The following is a 17,104-nucleotide window of genomic DNA, read 5'->3' as shown; positions in this document are numbered from 1 at the left end:
TGTGTGAGGCTATGGGTTTCTGTGTGAGTCTATGGGTCTCTGTGTGAGTCTATGGGTCTCTGTGTGAGTCTATGGGTCTCTGTGTGAGTCTATGGGTCTCTGTGTGAGTCTATGGAACTCTCTGTGAGTCTATGGGTCTCTGTGTGAGTCTATGGATCTCTGTGTGAGTCTATGGGTCTCTCTGTGAGTCTATGGGTTTCTGTGTGAGTCTATGGGTCTCTCTGTGAGTCTATGGGTTTCTGTGTGAGTCTATGGGGCCCTCTGTGAGTCTATGGGTCTCTGTGTGAGTCTATAGGTTTATGCGTGAGTCTGTGGGTCTCTGTGGTCTATGGGTCTCTGTGTGAGTCTATGGAACTCTGTTTGAGTCTATGGGTCTCTGCGCGTGTCTATGGGTCTCTGTGTGAGTCTATGGGTCTCTCTGTGAGTCTATGGGTTTCTGTGTGAGTCTACGGGTCTCTGTGTGAGTCTATGGATCTCTGTGTGAGTCTATGGGTCTCTGCGCGAGTCTATGGATTTCTGTGTGAGTCTATGGGTCGCGGCGTGAGTCTATGGGTCTCTGTGTGAGTCTATGGGTCTCTGTGTGAGTCTATGGATCTTTCTGTGAGTCTATGGGTCTCTGTTTCAGTCTATAGGTTTATGCGTGAGTTAATGGGTCTTTGTGGTCTATGGATCTCTGTGTGAGTCTATGAGTCTCTGCGCGAGTCTATGGGTCTCTGTGTGAGTCTATGGGTCTCTCTGTGAGTCTATGGGTCTCTGTGTGAGTCTATGGATCTCTCTGTGAGTCTATGGGTCTTGTGTGTGTCTATGGGCCTCTCTATGAGTCTATGGGTTTCTGTGTGATTCTATGGGTCTCTGTGTGAGTCTATGGAGCTCTCTGTGAGTCTATGGGTCTCTGTGTGAGTCTATAGGTTTATGCGTGAGTCGATGGGTCTCTGTGGTCTATGGGTATCTGTGTGAGTCTATGGATCTCTGTTTGGGTTTATGGGTCTCTGCGCGAGTCTTTGGGTCTCTGTGTGAGTCTATGGGTCTCTCTGTGAGTCTATGGGTTTCTGTGTGAGTCTACCGGTCTCTGTGTGAGTCTATGGATCTCTGTGTGAGTCTATGGGTCTCTGCGCGAGTCTATGGGTCGCTGCATGAGTCTATGGGTCTCTGTGTGAGTCTATCGATCTCTGTGTGAGTCTATGGGTCGCTGCGTGAGTCTATGGGTCTCTGTGTGAGTCTATGGATCTTTCTGTGAGTCTATGGGTCTCTGTGTGAGTCTATAGGTTTATGCGTGAGTCTATGGGTCTCTGTGGTCTATGGATCTCTGTGTGGGTCTATGGGTCTCTGCGCGAGTCTATGGGTCTCTGTGTGAGTCTATGGGTTTCTGTGTGAGTCTACGGGTCTCTGTGTGAGTCTATGGATCTCTGTGTGAGTCTATGAGTCTCTGCGCGAGTCTATAGGTCGCTGCGTGAGTCTATGGGTCTCTGTGTGAGTCTATGGATCTCTCTGTGAGTCTATGGGTCTCTGTGTGAGTCTATGGGCCTCTGCGCGAGTCTATGGGTCGCTGCATGAGTCTATGGGTTTCTGTGTGAGTCTATGGGTCTCTGTGTGAGTCTATGGGTCTCTGTGTGAGTCTATGGGTCTCTGTGTGAGTCTATGGGTCTCTGTGTGAGTCTATGGATCTCTCTGTGAGTCTATGGGTCTCTGTGTGAGTCTATAGGTTTATGCGTGAGTCTATGGGTCTCTGTGGTCTATGGATCTCTGTGTGAGTCTATGGGTCTTTGCGCGAGTCTATGGGTCTCTGTGTGAGTCTATGGGTCTCTGTGTGAGTCTATGGATCTCTGTGTGAGTCTATGGGTCGATGCGTGAGTCAATACGTCTCTGTGTGAGTCTATGGGTCTCTGTGTGAGTCTATGGGTCTCTGCGCGAGTCTATGGGTCGCTGCATGAGTCTATGGGTCTCTGTGTGAGTCTATCGATCTCTGTGTGAGTCTATGGGTCGCTGCGTGAGTCTATGGGTCTCTGTGTGAGTCTATGGATCTTTCTGTGAGTCTATGGGTCTCTGTGTGAGTCTATAGGTTTATGCGTGAGTCTATGGGTCTCTGTGGTCTATGGATCTCTGTGTGGGTCTATGGGTCTCTGCGCGAGTCTATGGGTCTCTGTGTGAGTCTATGGGTTTCTGTGTGAGTCTACGGGTCTCTGTGTGAGTCTATGGATCTCTGTGTGAGTCTATGAGTCTCTGCGCGAGTCTATAGGTCGCTGCGTGAGTCTATGGGTCTCTGTGTGAGTCTATGGATCTCTCTGTGAGTCTATGGGTCTCTGTGTGAGTCTATGGGCCTCTGCGCGAGTCTATGGGTCGCTGCATGAGTCTATGGGTTTCTGTGTGAGTCTATGGGTCTCTGTGTGAGTCTATGGGTCTCTGTGTGAGTCTATGGGTCTCTGTGTGAGTCTATGGGTCTCTGTGTGAGTCTATGGATCTCTCTGTGAGTCTATGGGTCTCTGTGTGAGTCTATAGGTTTATGCGTGAGTCTATGGGTCTCTGTGGTCTATGGATCTCTGTGTGAGTCTATGGGTCTTTGCGCGAGTCTATGGGTCTCTGTGTGAGTCTATGGGTCTCTGTGTGAGTCTATGGATCTCTGTGTGAGTCTATGGGTCGATGCGTGAGTCAATACGTCTCTGTGTGAGTCTATGGATCTCTGTGTAAGTCTATGGATCTCTCTGTGAGTCTATGGGTCTCTGTGTGAGTCTATAGGTTTATGCGTGAGTCTATGGGTCGCTGTGGTCTATGGGTCTCTGCGCGAGTCTATGGGCTCTGTGTGAGCCTATGGATCTCTGTTTGAGTCTATGGGTCTCTGCGCGAGTCTATGGGTCTCTGTGTGAGTCTATAGGTCTCTCTGTGAGTCTCTGGGTTTCTGTGTGAGTCGACGGTTCTCTGTGTGAGTCTATGGATCTCTGTGTGAGTATATGGGTCTCTGCGCGAATCTATGGGTCGCTGCGTGAGTCTATGGGTCTCTGTGTGAGTCTATGGATCTTTCTGTGAGTCTATGGGTCTCTGTGTGAGTCTATAGGTTTATGCGCGAGTCTATGGGTCTCTGTGTGAGTCTATGGGTCTCTCTGTGAGTCTATGGGTTTCTGTGTGAGTCTACGGGTCTCTGTGTGAGTCTATGGATCTCTGTGTGAGTCTATGGGTCGCTGCGTGAGTCTATGGGTCTCTGTGTGAGTCTATGGATCTCTCTGTGAGTCTATGGGTCTCCTTGTGAGCCTATGGGTCTCTGTGTGAGTCTATGGATCTCTCTGTGAGTCTATGGGTCTCTGTGTGAGTCTATGGGTCTCTGCGTGAGTCTATTGGTCGCTGAGTGAGTCTATGGGTCTCTGTGTGAGTCTATGGATCTCTGTGTGAGGCTATGGGTCTCTGTGTGAGTCTATGGGTCTCTGTGTGAGTCTATCGGTCTCTGTGTGAGGCTATGGGTCTCTGTGTGAGTCTATGGGTCTCTGTGTGAGTCTATGGGTCTCTGTGTGAGTCTATGGGTCTATGTGTGAGTCTATGGGTCTCTGTGTGAGTCTATGGGTCTCTGTGTGAGTCTATGGGTCTCTGTGTGAGTCTATGGGTCTCTGTGTGAGTCTATAGGTTTATGCGTGAGTCTATGGGTCTCTGTGGCCTATGGGTCTCTGTGTGAGTCTATGGGTCTCTGTGCGAGTCTATGGGTCGCTGCGTGAGTTTATAGGTCTCTGTGTGAGTCTATGGGTCTCTGTGTGAGTCTATGGGTCTCTGTGTGAGTCTATGGGTCTCTGTGTGAGTCTATGGGTCTTTGTGTGAGTCTATAGGTTTATGCGTGAGTCTATGGGTCTCTGTGGTCTATGGGTCTCTGTGTGAGTCTATGGATCTCTGTTTGAGTCTATGGGTCTCTGCGCGAGTCTATGGGTCGCTGCGTGAGTCTATGGGTCTCTGTGTGAGTCTATGGGTCTCTGTGTGAGTCTATGGATCTCTGTTTGAGTCTATGGTTCTCTGCGTGAGTCTATGGGTCGCTGCGTGAGTCTATGGGTCTCTGTGTGGGTCTATGGGTTTCTGTATGAGTTTATGTACGTATGTTGAACTTATTTGGCAAATGTCTGGAGCCAACCGTGCTAAACGGAGGTGTGGGGTGAAGGACAACAAACTGAACACAAACATCACGTCCAGTTAGCATCACGAATCCCTGCCGACTTGCGCGCGTCTCGATCGTTCTGCCGAAACATCCAGATATCAAATATCCACGGCTCAAAATATCCAAACTGATGCCAACTTTGTGTTCTCAGGATTGCATTTTACAAAAAGGCAAAGACTCAAGCGCCAAACTAAGGCGTGTTTAGGATTTCCACTGCTCACCGGCAACATGACTCAATGAATGCGCGCATTAAGGATCATTAAAATTCAGCAGCAATTATGTAAGACAGAGCCACGCCCATCCTGTGCACCACCCCGCCTAGCCTACACAAGCTGCCGGTCAAAGTGCCGTTTGCGAGCACCTATTAAGGTCGGCACGGTGCACGAGGCGGGCGGCGTGGCTTACGCCACGTGTGGCCGCCCTCGTTTCTCCCGTGCTGATGTTTTGGACAGCTGCTGTACTTTTTTTAAGGCTGCGTTTGCCTAGGAGAGAGGACCAGGACTAGTTGAGATAACCACCACCAAAGTTAGCCTTGGCTGGGGGTTCCTAATACACTGACAAAGGCAAAGATCCCCGTATAACACGAACAGACTTTTGGGGCACATAAGGGGGTGGTGGATGGCCATCACCACGCCCGACCGCCTTTGTCTCCCTCGTGGCGATGTTTACACACCGCAACAGGTACTCATTTGAGGCTGCCTCGACCTAGGGGAGGCCCAGGACCGGTTCAGATGATCGTCGCCGGTGACGACCGTGAACGGGAGTCGAACTCTAGCCGCTGAGTTCGTAGCGCAGCACGCTCGCCGACGCACCACCGTTCCTCGCAATTAACACATTGGCACATACACACCCATGGGTGGTGGGTGGACAGGGACACGGGGGGTGGGGGGGGTGGAGGGGGGTGACGTGGTTATGGGCAGCCTTGAGGTTTTGGTGGTCGCGTCGAGTCAGCCGTTTGTCATTTTATTTTTTAGAGGCCGGGTTTTGCATGTCGCCTTCTGGAGAGTTGCAGAGAAGCGGCTGTCCTGAAACGACCCCGCGAAGGGGGTCTCTATTAATATAGAGAGCCCTGCCTGCCACAGTCACTTGGGTGGGTGACCGGCAGTGGCGCTCAGTGAATGAGCTCTTCGCTCATCTACACACAAGAACAATGGCCTTGCGCCGCTGAGATCCTGGCTTCGAACTCGTGTTGTTCAAATCGTTGTGTTTTTTTTGGACGCATTATTGGGAACTAAATGAAGTGGAAAAAACACTCCCGGTAAACCCGGTTAATACCGGTTTGCAGCACAGATAGAAACGTTTCGAGCAAATAAACACACAACGTGGTTATCTTTTAAAAAAAAAACCCGAGACAGGAAGGGAGCTGCCACCGTTGTGTGATGGCGAGGCCTCTGGGCTTCCAATCCAGAGGCAGCGGCTCGATTCCGTCTCCCGGCGCGGCAGCTGAACTCCCAGGGGCAGGTTCCTTGAAACCGACTTCCCCCCACTGCATCTGTCAAGCCTGCAGAGTCAATCAAAAAAACAAACCGGGGTCACCGCTGTCAGTCGATCGGCAGGTTGCGCGCGGTGGGGTGAAGCGTGGGTACACCCACCGACTGTGAGCCACCCTCCCCTGCCGGCAGTTGGCGTTGAGCAGCGAGCGATTGGAAGGCCGCGAGGACTTCGCACGGCGGCGTGGGTGCTTTGTGACGACGCCTGCCGCTGGCCAATCAGAGTCATACGCGCCGTGCCGTGTGTACGTCCATGCGTGCCAATTAAACTCTCAACTAACCAAACTGGTTTTTTTTTAGCAAGTTGGGCCCCTACTGAGCTACGTAGCTTTCTTGGTTCAGAATCGACCTGGCTATCACAAATGATAGCCCAACATCACGTGGGCGTTTCATCACGTGTAGTTGTATCCCCGCCGAATACTCTAAACGCAACGTTGATTCTAATATGCGGTCGGAAAAAGCGGAGGAAAAATCCACGCGACCACGGGGAGAGAGATCGAACCCACGATCTTCTGTATACCACGCGAGGTAGTAAACATCTCCTAGCCACCGCGGGGCCCAATTGATGCATTCATTCCAAACATTCCACAGGGAAACGGTTACCGGTTGCTGACTTTTGGAACCAGTAATTGATTCTAAAATCGGTTACCGGTTCACACAGTTACCCCTCGTTTAAACCCAGGGGCCCGAGTACAGGACAGCTCAGGCAACATTCGAACTTGCGTGAGCTGCTTTCCCTGACCCTGATTCCGTATGGGATTTACGCGAGAGAAATCGCGTACATGCCGAGATAACTTAGGGGTAGTGCGCCATTACTCATGTCCACGCACACATGCGCTCTCATAAACACACACACAGACAAAGACAAAAAAACCCATATAGCCTTCACAGACTTTTGGGGCAAGTGCTGTTAGCGAGTGGCGCCTATGAAGGCAGACACGGCGTACGAGGCGATGGGTGGCCAACACCACGGCCGACCGTCTTTGTCTCGCCAGTGGCGATGATTACACATCGCAAAGGGTACTCATTCGAGGCTGAGTCGACCTAGGGGAAATCCAGGACCGGTTCAGATAATCGTCACCGGTGTTGGCCGTGAGCGGGAATCAAACTCGGGTCGACGGGTTCGTAGTGAAGAGTAGCGCTGACCACTGCGCTACGCTCACGCCCGCACACGCGCATGCGCAATTGCATACAATCTCCCCCACACAGACACGCACTCTCATAAATAGACAAAGATATCCTCCATATAGTACTTTAAAAGACTCTTGAGGCACGTGCTGTTAGCGAGCACCTATTAAGGATGGCACGATATTATTATTAAGGATGGCAAACGACATATACATAAATAGACGCACATAAACACACGTAAAAGACATGCTCTCTCTTACACGCACGCACGCGTAAAGACATCTTCGCGACAAGTAACTGCGAGGGTCATTCTGAGTGTCCACCCGGAGAGAGCGCAGGGATTATTGAATTTAAGTGACGTGAACTTTACCTCATTAGACCTCCTTTGCCAGTACCAAAATATAATAATAGGGTTTTCCCCCTTTTTTTATGGCAACAAAACTGAAACCTTTTACAAGGAATCATGTGTGCATTAACCACAATACTTGTGGTCAAAATGCAAACAAAAAACACTCCGATAATATATGATGCATTGTCCTTGAAACTGATTGGTCCACACCAGGGACGGCTTTATTTTGAGCCTCGACCCAATTGGTGCTCGACCAGATGACACCTTTTGGCTCAAAAGAAAACCGTCCCTGGTGTGGACTAATGCATTTCAAGGACAATGCATCATATATTATCATAGTGTGTTTTTTGTTTGCATTTTGACCACAAGTAATGTGGTTAATGCACACATGATTCCTTGTTAAAGGTTTCAGTTTTGTTGCCAGAAAACAGGGGAAAATCCTATTATTGTGAAATTTACCGTCAAGATATTTGTGTGTTTGTGCAGTCGTCGGTGGTCCGACTGAGATGATGAACGCGGTTTGAGCACCAGTTGCTGATACTTCGAGCGACATATAGCAAATGTGCTTATTGTAAAATAGCCTTCATGAAACATGTCAGCACCGTTGTTAATCCACCGTTGGAAGAAGTCCTTCAATGCCATGGGGGGGGGGGGTTATTTGACCATACTTCACCATTCTGGCCGATGTCAGCCGTGGCTTGGAATCGAATTCAGGTGATCGGGTTCGTAGCAACTACTGCACCGCCACTTATCCTCTCAAAAAAATTATAATAATGCGAAAAGTATGAAAACATCTGAGTAATACTGTACAAGTAAAATGCGTGGAAATTAACGTGCACCCATACATCAATTGCAACAATGATATCGCAAGATATATTATCACATTCAGCCTGCAAACATTCATACGGCATTGTTCTAAATAGTGAACCATATTTTAGCTTGGTTTAGCCCGGTACAGATTCTTTAAGGTTACCGTTTGTATGCCCGGCAGATGATTGCCACAGGGCAAACGGCTCTCTTAATACACTGCAGTGTGAAGGGGCACTGCCAGATATAGGGGAAAGTTACACTGATCAAAAGTTTAAAATCAAGAGCAATAGAACGGCCCTCATCTCCACGGGACACCCTTGCCGAGCACTAGAAAATTACACGTTTTTAGGGCGGTCACCAGTGTTTCCAGAGCACAGCTTACAGGGCTGCAAGTATTAGTTCGTGTATGCATGTGTAGTGAGCGGCTTCCGAGACACAACGTGTCTTTTATTTCTCACAATCACTGGGTGACATCTATATATACACGGCTACGCATAGCTGACCCATCTACACAGCGCCATCGTCGACGTCTAACTATATAGCTGGCTGACTAATATCGCGACGACGACGATGGGAGCCGTGCAGAGGATCGTCCACGCGGCCGGACGATGAAGAGAGAGATGATGGCGAGACAGTGACGGCAGCCAAGACCCGGGACCCCAGGATAGCCCAGGAACCTTCGGTCATGTCCCCCTTATATACTTCCCGGCGTAGCCAGGCCACGCCTCCGGCCACGCCTCCTTCTAGAACCTTCGAGCAGGTTCCGGGAGCTTCCAAACTGACCCCGCCTTTCACCTTTAACCCAATTACGCCCCCCTTCTAGCTGGTTCTTATATAACGCGCCCATACTCGTGATCATCCCTCCTGGTCAACAGATGGCGCCCTGTCATTACAACATGTATGTATGCTGTATTTATGTTGCACTTATTTCGCACCGTACGTAGCCAACCCTGATAAAATATAATCGGAGGTTTTGCAGACCTGGCTGTTGCAAAGGTACAAGTGAAGCTAGAGATTTATAACTTTATTGCGTCAGTTAGAATGCAATTGTGTGAACAATATGGTACAGCCAATTAAAACAACGAAAAGCTTTATATATTTTTTTATTTTACCAGGTAAGATCCCACTGAGCTATGTAGGGCCTTTTCAGAAGCGACCTGGCTCTCACAAATGATGCCTCAACAAAGTGGCTTATCGAGGGAAAATTAATAGCAACAGTCAAATATTCTAAACGTGTGACGTTGAAGCTAAATGTGGAGGGATAAACCGGAGGACCCGGAGAAAAAAATCCACGCGACTATGGGGAGAGACAAAGAGACACGCAAACTTCAAATATACAGCGGACGTCAGGGTCTTGATCAAACCCACGACCACCTGCATACCAGGTGAAGTAGTTAACATCTCATGACAATTGGCCACTGCTACAGTGGCACCACCGCCAGTGCTCTTGTTGGAGAGCGATCCACAGGCGGTGAACAATTGGGTGCGGACGTGTCTTTGGTAGTTACACCAAGCAGCATCATCAGGCAGTTGCCGAAATTATGATGCGGGTGGTTTAAAGTGGCCTTCCCACAAAGGGGTGCTCATTGCATGTTTGTATGTTGAACTTATTTCGGAGGTTGCATTGCATGAACTCGACAGAGAGAGACGGTGGACTGAGTTGATTAACGACCCCAAAAGTTGAATTCGAAACTTTCCGAGTGCTATCCGTCACTTTACGGAAGGAAAGACAACTGCGTTTCCATTTGGTATTCTCAAGATGAGCCACTGCTCACCACCTGATCACGGAACGGGAGTTATCATCTACGGGACCTTTATGCCAGTATCAAAGTTATGATGCACTACGAATAGGTTTTACCCTTCCTGGCAATAAAACACGAGGCGCGCTAAAATGTTCAAATGCCAAATAGAAACTTTTTGCAAGGCATCGAGTCTGCATTTACCACGCGCACTTGTGGCAAAACGTGCGACTAAACATAATGTGTGCATTGTCTTTGAACCCGATTGGCCTCCAAGAATTGACGAGTTCCAAGGAGGTTCATTGCTGCTTTGCTCTCAGGCGATGTGTGTGCGGTTGGTTCTCTTATTTTGTGTATCTCACCCACGCAGATGATCGGTGAGCAGCGATCCCCGATACACGAGCTCTTATGAAGTCTTTCATGCTTTAAACAACTATTTTTTTTCCAGAACCCGTTAAAATCTGTGCCACGTTGCTGCCCCGGCGCTCGCCTGGTGTGAACTCGCGTGCCCCCGGGAAGGGCGACGCCTCTCCGAAGCAAGAGCCTTGATTCACGACACTGTCATTTTATTTTAAGAGTTCTACGAACAAAAGATCTTCTCGAAATGCCTCTCCATTTCAGCTGCCGCTATTTCACGCCGAGCAGCGGCGGCGGCGGCGGCGGCAGGAGGAGGTAGGGCTCCGTGACCTCCAAGGAGCCCAGCCGTGTGAGTGATGCACGACTCAAGGTGGGCCGGAGGGTTCCGAGGGATTTGATGACGGTCGTGTCAAGAGCCACTTAGGCAGCAAATGATAGTTTTTAGCCGTGCATTTGGGTGCGGCTGTCTGTCTCCTTCTACGAGCCGCTGAGTAATCACCACCGACAGCATCCTGTGTCCAAATCACGCGATCTCTCGTGACCGGCGGATGAATGAAGTGCTTTCCCAAGTGAAGTAAATTGAATGGCCTCTGAGTGGTCACCAATTATTCATTAAATTCCATCATGTGTGTGTTTTTATTTTTATTTGATTAAACTTTGAAGGTTTCGCTTGTAAAGAGCGCGAAATGACTTGCACGTGCTGAAGCCGCGCTCTGTGGATTGTGAAGTTCTCGATGCAGTGGTGAGCCGTGAAGGAGCCGATGCAGGGACTAGGCACCCAAGCGACAAACTATAAAGGCAGACGATACGTCCCCCTCCATGTATCCGTCTCTCCACATAGAACCCCCCACCCCAAATTACAAGTGCTCTTTACACAACGCATTGGCCCCATGGCCCAATGCGTTGTGAATACACCCAGCAGGAATGTATTCAGTGCAAGCAACACTCTGGGACCCGTTCCGACACGCAGCGCCTCATCGGCAGCGGTTGGGCTTGCTTACCCATGCGCGTCTTGTGGCATCGACTTCCAGGGTTATTACCCGCTGTTGATTGCGACGAGCGCAGCAACAACAGCCCGCCCGGATCCCGGTTACACTCCGAGAATGCCATAAATCTCAAAAGCAAACCTTACGCTGGAGCCGAATCGAATGCAGTATCGCGCCGTGATTGTCCGACAACGTGCAAACAACTGCCCTGTGAGTGGGAGGCGAGTGGTGTGTGTGTGTGGTGTGTTTACATAGGTGGTGCTCGCTAACAGCACTTGCCCCAACAGTCTGTTAAGGCTGTACGGGGGATATTTTTATTTGGCGTATTTACCAGCAGTAGCGTCCTTCACGATCCTCATGTGGAGGAGGCTCGTGAAGGACGCTGCTGCTGCTACTGGGCAGTTGGAGGCAGTCGCCCTCCAGCAACAACGGAGGGTAGTGGAGTGACGCTCACAACAACGAGCGGAGCGCCGGGATGGCTAAAACATAGCAAGTTGGCACAGTAGGGGGCAACAGGTGGTGCATCGGCCAGTCATCTCAGTCATTCGACCCATGGCACCTGGGTCTGTCTCGTGACCTCCTGCCAGCGGGCGTTCGACACTTTACGTGGCCTTAAAGTTTCAAGTTTCAAGTTGAATTTTATTAGGTATAGCCCTGTGAGCCATGCGGCTCTTAAGTCGGGTGCAACCGCAACAAGCAAAAACATGAACAAGGAACATCTTAAAGTGACTACGCGCAACAGAACAATTGAGGAAAAACCAGCAAATTCTTCCAGAAAAAGCACCGCATATCAACGCTGTGTGCAAATATCCAAGTGGGATGCAAGTCAAACAATAACAACCACTCTGTACTACAACAAACAAATGTGGCTAAACCAAAACTTTTCGAAATCGCTAAAATAAAGCTATAAAAACAATGTAACAATGATCATAAGAACTGTGATTCAAATCTAACAATAAACAATATACATAACATGTACGACCAAACTTTGCAGCCATAGCTGGCAGCATGAGTCACTCCATAACAGCATGAGTATCAGTAGGAGTATGAAACATTTTCAAGGCACCTTTAAATATCAGCACACTATACTCAAAACTCAAGATCATACTTTGCAGCAGTCATCCGGAGCGATACATTTGATTTCAGGCCACTGAATAGCAGTGGCAGCTAGGGGTGTACAACTCCTCTAGAGCAGTTTTGAGTGAAGATCTCACAGGTAGTGATCCAAGTTGCAGTTTATTGGTGATAGCGTTCCAGACCCTGGGGGCATCAATAGCAAAGGCCCTTCCTCCAGTATTTGTACGGCAATGAGGAATGTGAAGCTGGTAAATGAGCGAAGACCTTAGGTCACATTTGTTCTTCGAAACAGTGAGGAGATCCAGCAGGTAGTCTACGGATTTTTTTGTAAGTACATCGTGAATAAATAAGATCTGGTGCACAAGCCGGCGATCAGTAAGAGATGTTAAGTTTGACCCAATGTAGAGATCGCAGTGGTGGGTCCTATATGGACAGTTCAATGCAAATCTTAAGGCCGAATGATAAATTGAGTCAAGATTCTTCAGTATAGCACTGGGGGTTGATTTATACATGATGTCACAGTAATCAAGTAAAGGCAGTATGTTAGCTTTTATCAATTCCAAACGGAACATAGGGGGGAAGCAGTGCTTGTGTCGATACCGAAAAACAATTTTTATTTTTGTCTTTTTACCAATATATTTAATGTTACAAGCGGTGATCCTGAAAAGGCTTTCGTGCTGTTGTACGATTGGGCGAGAGTGATTCATGCCCTGCGTGCGCACTGTTTTTGGTCCCTTGAGAAAAAAAGTGCGCTCGTAACTTTTGGAATGCATTTGTTCCATGGGATCAACCGGGCTGACAACTTGTGAGGCTCTGCCATCATCAAACATTTGCAAGACGTTCCCCACTCCCGTGTGAGTTGGCTGGCTGATGAGTCATCTGTTGAGGATGTGCGAAAAGTGATCCGAAGCCCGAGACTATAAAAATACTTGGGCAGACATGACCTCGCAAAACAACTGTTGAGGGAGGGTGGGGATGTTTCGATGGCTCCACTGCATGAGATCATCGACAACTGATTTGGCCCCAGGTTAGGTTCCACAGGTTTCCATGGATGGCAAAGCGGTCCTCCTTAATTAAATCAAAGATCATACTCATGGTAGCAACTAAGGGGGAGGGTATCCCTTCTCAGCACGCTGGGTAAGGTCGGGACAATGATTATTTTACCATTGCGTTACCACGCACGCTGAGGAGAAGCTTGCGCGAGTCTGCTGCAGCAGAAGTGGAGTGAATTCGATGGGACCTACAACCGCCGCTTTATTGACTTGGTAAAGGCCAAGAAGACATCCAGAGGCCAGTGCTTTGGGTGCTTTTGGGGTTCTTGACCCCTCCGTTCATCATAATGCTTGTGGGATGGCCCTCCTGGGTAAAGCTACGTGGCCTGGAGGGTGGTCGCAGTAAATTTCCTGTTCGAGCTAAGCTAAGGTGCGACAGAAGAGGAGGGAGGGGGGGATGTCCTCAACGTCTGCTATGCGGGTGTGTCCCTTACCGGGTGTGGGCTGCTCAGGTCGCCTTGGTAACGCCGATAAAACGCCGTTAACAGCCAGCAGCGGTAGCGGCATTGGCGTCACTGTGGTTATAAAAGCGAATTTTACTTAAGATCGACTTTTAACTGGTTGGTGATGGATCAACTGAGCAGGAATCGATACACAATTAGTCATGATTCACGATCCACAGCGACCATATATGGGCAAAGACACGTGCCCCATCGGCTAACGCCACACCCGCTTCCATATATGGTGGGGGGGGGGGGGCAACATCTCTGATTGGTGATTTTGTTGGGTGTACAATCTTTTATTTCAGCGCGCCACACGGGAAATTGCGAACGCGAGGAGGGCAACTCTGACGGATCTCGTCTTCCTAGCTTCTCACGGTGACTCCAGCCGTTGGCGTCTTCCCAGTTTCTCACCGTGACTCCAGCCGTTGGCGTCTTCCCAGTTTCTCACCGTGACTCGAGTCGTTGTCGTCTTCCCAGTTTCTCACCGTGACTCGAGTCGTTGTCGTCTTCCCAGTTTCTCACCGTGACTCGAGTCGTTGTCGTCTTCCCAGTTTCTCACCGTGACTCGAGTCGTTGTCGTCTTCCCAGTTTCTCACCGTGACTCAAGTCGTTGTCATCTACCCAGTTTCTCACCGTGACTCGAGTCGTTGTCGTCTTCCTAGCTTCTCACGGTGACTCGAGCCGTTGTCATCTACCCAGTTTCTCACAGTGACTCGACCCGTTGTCGCTCTCCCAGTTTCTCACAGTGACTCGAGCCGTTTTCGTCTTCACAGTTTCTCGTGGCGACTCGAGTCGTTGTCGTCTTCCAAGTTTCTTGTGGTGACTCGAGCCGGTGTCGTCTTCCCAGTTTCTCACAGTGACTCGAGCCGGTGTCGTCTTCCCAGTTTCTTGTGGTGACTCGAGCCGGTGTCGTCTTCCCAGTTTCTCACAGTGACTCGAGCCGGTGTCGTCTTCCCAGTTTCTCACGGTGACTCAAGCCGTTGTCGTCTTCCAGTTTCTCACCGTGATTCGAGCCATTGTCGTCTTCCCAGTTTCTCACGGTGACTCCAGCCGTTGGCGTCTTCCCAGTTTCTCACCGTGACTCGAGCCGGTGTCGTCTTCCCAGTTTCTCACGGTGACTCAAGCCGTTGTCGTCTTCCAGTTTCTCACCGTGATTCGAGCCATTGTCGTCTTCCCAGTTTCTCACGGTGACTCCAGCCGTTGGCGTCTTCCCAGTTTCTCACCGTGACTCGAGCCGGTGTCGTCTTCCCAGTTTCTCACGGTGACTCAAGCCGTTGTCGTCTTCCAGTTTCTCACCGTGATTCGAGCCATTGTCGTCTTCCCAGTTTCTCACGGTGACTCCAGCCGTTGTCGTCTTCCAGTTTCTCACCGTGATTCGAGCCATTGTCGTCTTCCCAGTTTCTCACCGTGACTCCAGCCGTTGTCGTCTTCACAGTTTCTCACCGTGACTCCAGCCGTTGTCGTCTTCCCAGCTTCTCTCCGTGACTCGAGCCATTGTCGTCTTCCCAGCTTCTCTCCGTGACTCGAGCCGTTGTCGTCTTCCTAGGTTTTCACAGTGACGCGAGACGTTCTGGAAATGGATTCAACTGAGGATTTAAATCAGTCCCAAAGTGGGGGAGGGAGAAGGGCAATTTAGCGCCTGGGGTGGCCGTTCAGTAATTATTAAATAATCATTCCCGGGGCAAGCTTTCCATAATAATTATGACATATATTGGATAGTTACAAAAGCCTCTACAAGGCAAACTAGAAGCAACAGAAGTTTGCAATTAAAGGAGGAATGATGGGTACACAACCAGAAAATGGTTGAGGATAATTATGATCAGAGAAAGGAAGGAGGTGTTTTTGGACATGCACTGAGAAAACAAGAGACTGACTATCAATGCGTTTTGGCTGGGGGATTTATCGGTACAAGAAGCCGGGTAGACAGCGAATTGAGTTATGTTAGCAATTTGAATAATTGAATGCCACTGGGAGGAGTATCCAATCCAAAGTTCTTGAGTGAACATCACGGGCAGTGCTGAATGGAAGGAAGACCATGATGGCCGGTGTCTTTGAAGAATGAATGAGATCATTGAGATATAAATTCTCCACAAGCTACGACTTAGGTAGAAAACTTTAATCTCGCAGCGAGTTGATCATGGCTGACAACGATGTTTGTGGATCTGTACATATAATCATTATCACACGATGGCATGCTACGGCATCTATTGCTATTCATTTAACCGTGCAATATCATGTCACAAAATCATATTCAAACTTGAAAATGCATTTAAAATAATATTTTTATGCTGAGTGTTTGCTACTGCTGCTGTGTCCTTTACAGCGCTTTGAGATCCTTGATGAAAATGGGCTATATAAATAGAATTATTATTATTACATGAAACACCATTCCACTTCAGCTGAAGAGACAGGAAACTCAGCCTCGTCTTCATTCCTACTGTGGTTATGTTATCGCGATGTTAGCAGCATCAATATACACTTTTCAACTAAACAATTTTTTTTATTTTATCAGGTAAGGCCCACTGAGCTAGTTAGCTCTTTTTCAGAATCGACATTGCTATCACAAATTATAACTCAACAAAGTCGCTTATCACGTGGAAATTGATAGCAACCGAATACCTGAAAGGCATGTTGATTCTAAATATGTAGGGGAAAACCCAGAGGACCCGGACAAAAATCCACGCAACCATGGGGAGAACATGCAAACTAAAAATTATACAAGCATCAGGGTCGGGATCGAACCCAGGTCCTCCTGTGTACCAGACGAGGTAGCAACATCTCGTCACCGTGGTGAGATATTATGTCCAGGAGCTCGATGCCAATATCGAGGTCTGCTGTTGGCCATGATGAGAGGGCTTCAGCAGAAATAATTTGTGTCGTTTTGCTGTTCCTCCTCCTCCGTCGAAGGAGCACGGATCACAGTGGCTCGACTCTAGGGTCCATAGTGTGGTGTTGCATGGTGTAATCGGCTCGCCCGATCCCTCTCTTCCAATGATCGTAACAAGGGGACAGCCGGTAAACAAATATGACAATAATAGGCTAGTTCAGAGACAATGAGTGGACGCTCTGCGTTGTGTTCTTCCCTCCTCTTGAGGATCGAGTGACTCCACTATCGAGGGACACCAGTGCGTTGTGGAATGGCAACACTTTATTTCAAAGTGTTCTGTAAATCTTGACTTAAAGCTTTCGTTACTGCAGAAATTCATATTCTTTGGGTCTTTCGGTAAAGCCACGTAGATAGAATTTTTTTACAATTATCATGACGTTTCGATCGCAACGCAAGCATTCATCATCAGGTGAAAAAAATATAGCGAGAGAGCTGCTGAGGCAGGAGAAAATACAGTGGAAGAACTGCTGAAACACGAAGTAAAAAAGGCTTGAGATGGGCTCAGCCCAAGAGTAATAGGGCGGGGCTAGAGGTTGAATTTACATGTAAATGTAAGATCAGTGATGTACCTCCACGATGACGGCGCAGCTGTGGAGGTGGCCATTGTATTGTGAGAGATTAGCATGCCAAGATGTACGGATATCGATGGGCTGTGTACAC

The sequence above is a fragment of the Petromyzon marinus genome, chromosome 17, assembly GCF_048934315.1.
Source record: "Petromyzon marinus isolate PM22_M1 ecotype Great Lakes invasive population chromosome 17, UKy_Petmar_22M1.pri1.0, whole genome shotgun sequence".
NCBI classification, from domain to species: domain Eukaryota; kingdom Metazoa; phylum Chordata; class Hyperoartia; order Petromyzontiformes; family Petromyzontidae; genus Petromyzon; species Petromyzon marinus.
The sequence above is the reverse complement of the archived record's forward strand: the minus strand, read 5'-3'. Positions refer to the sequence as shown.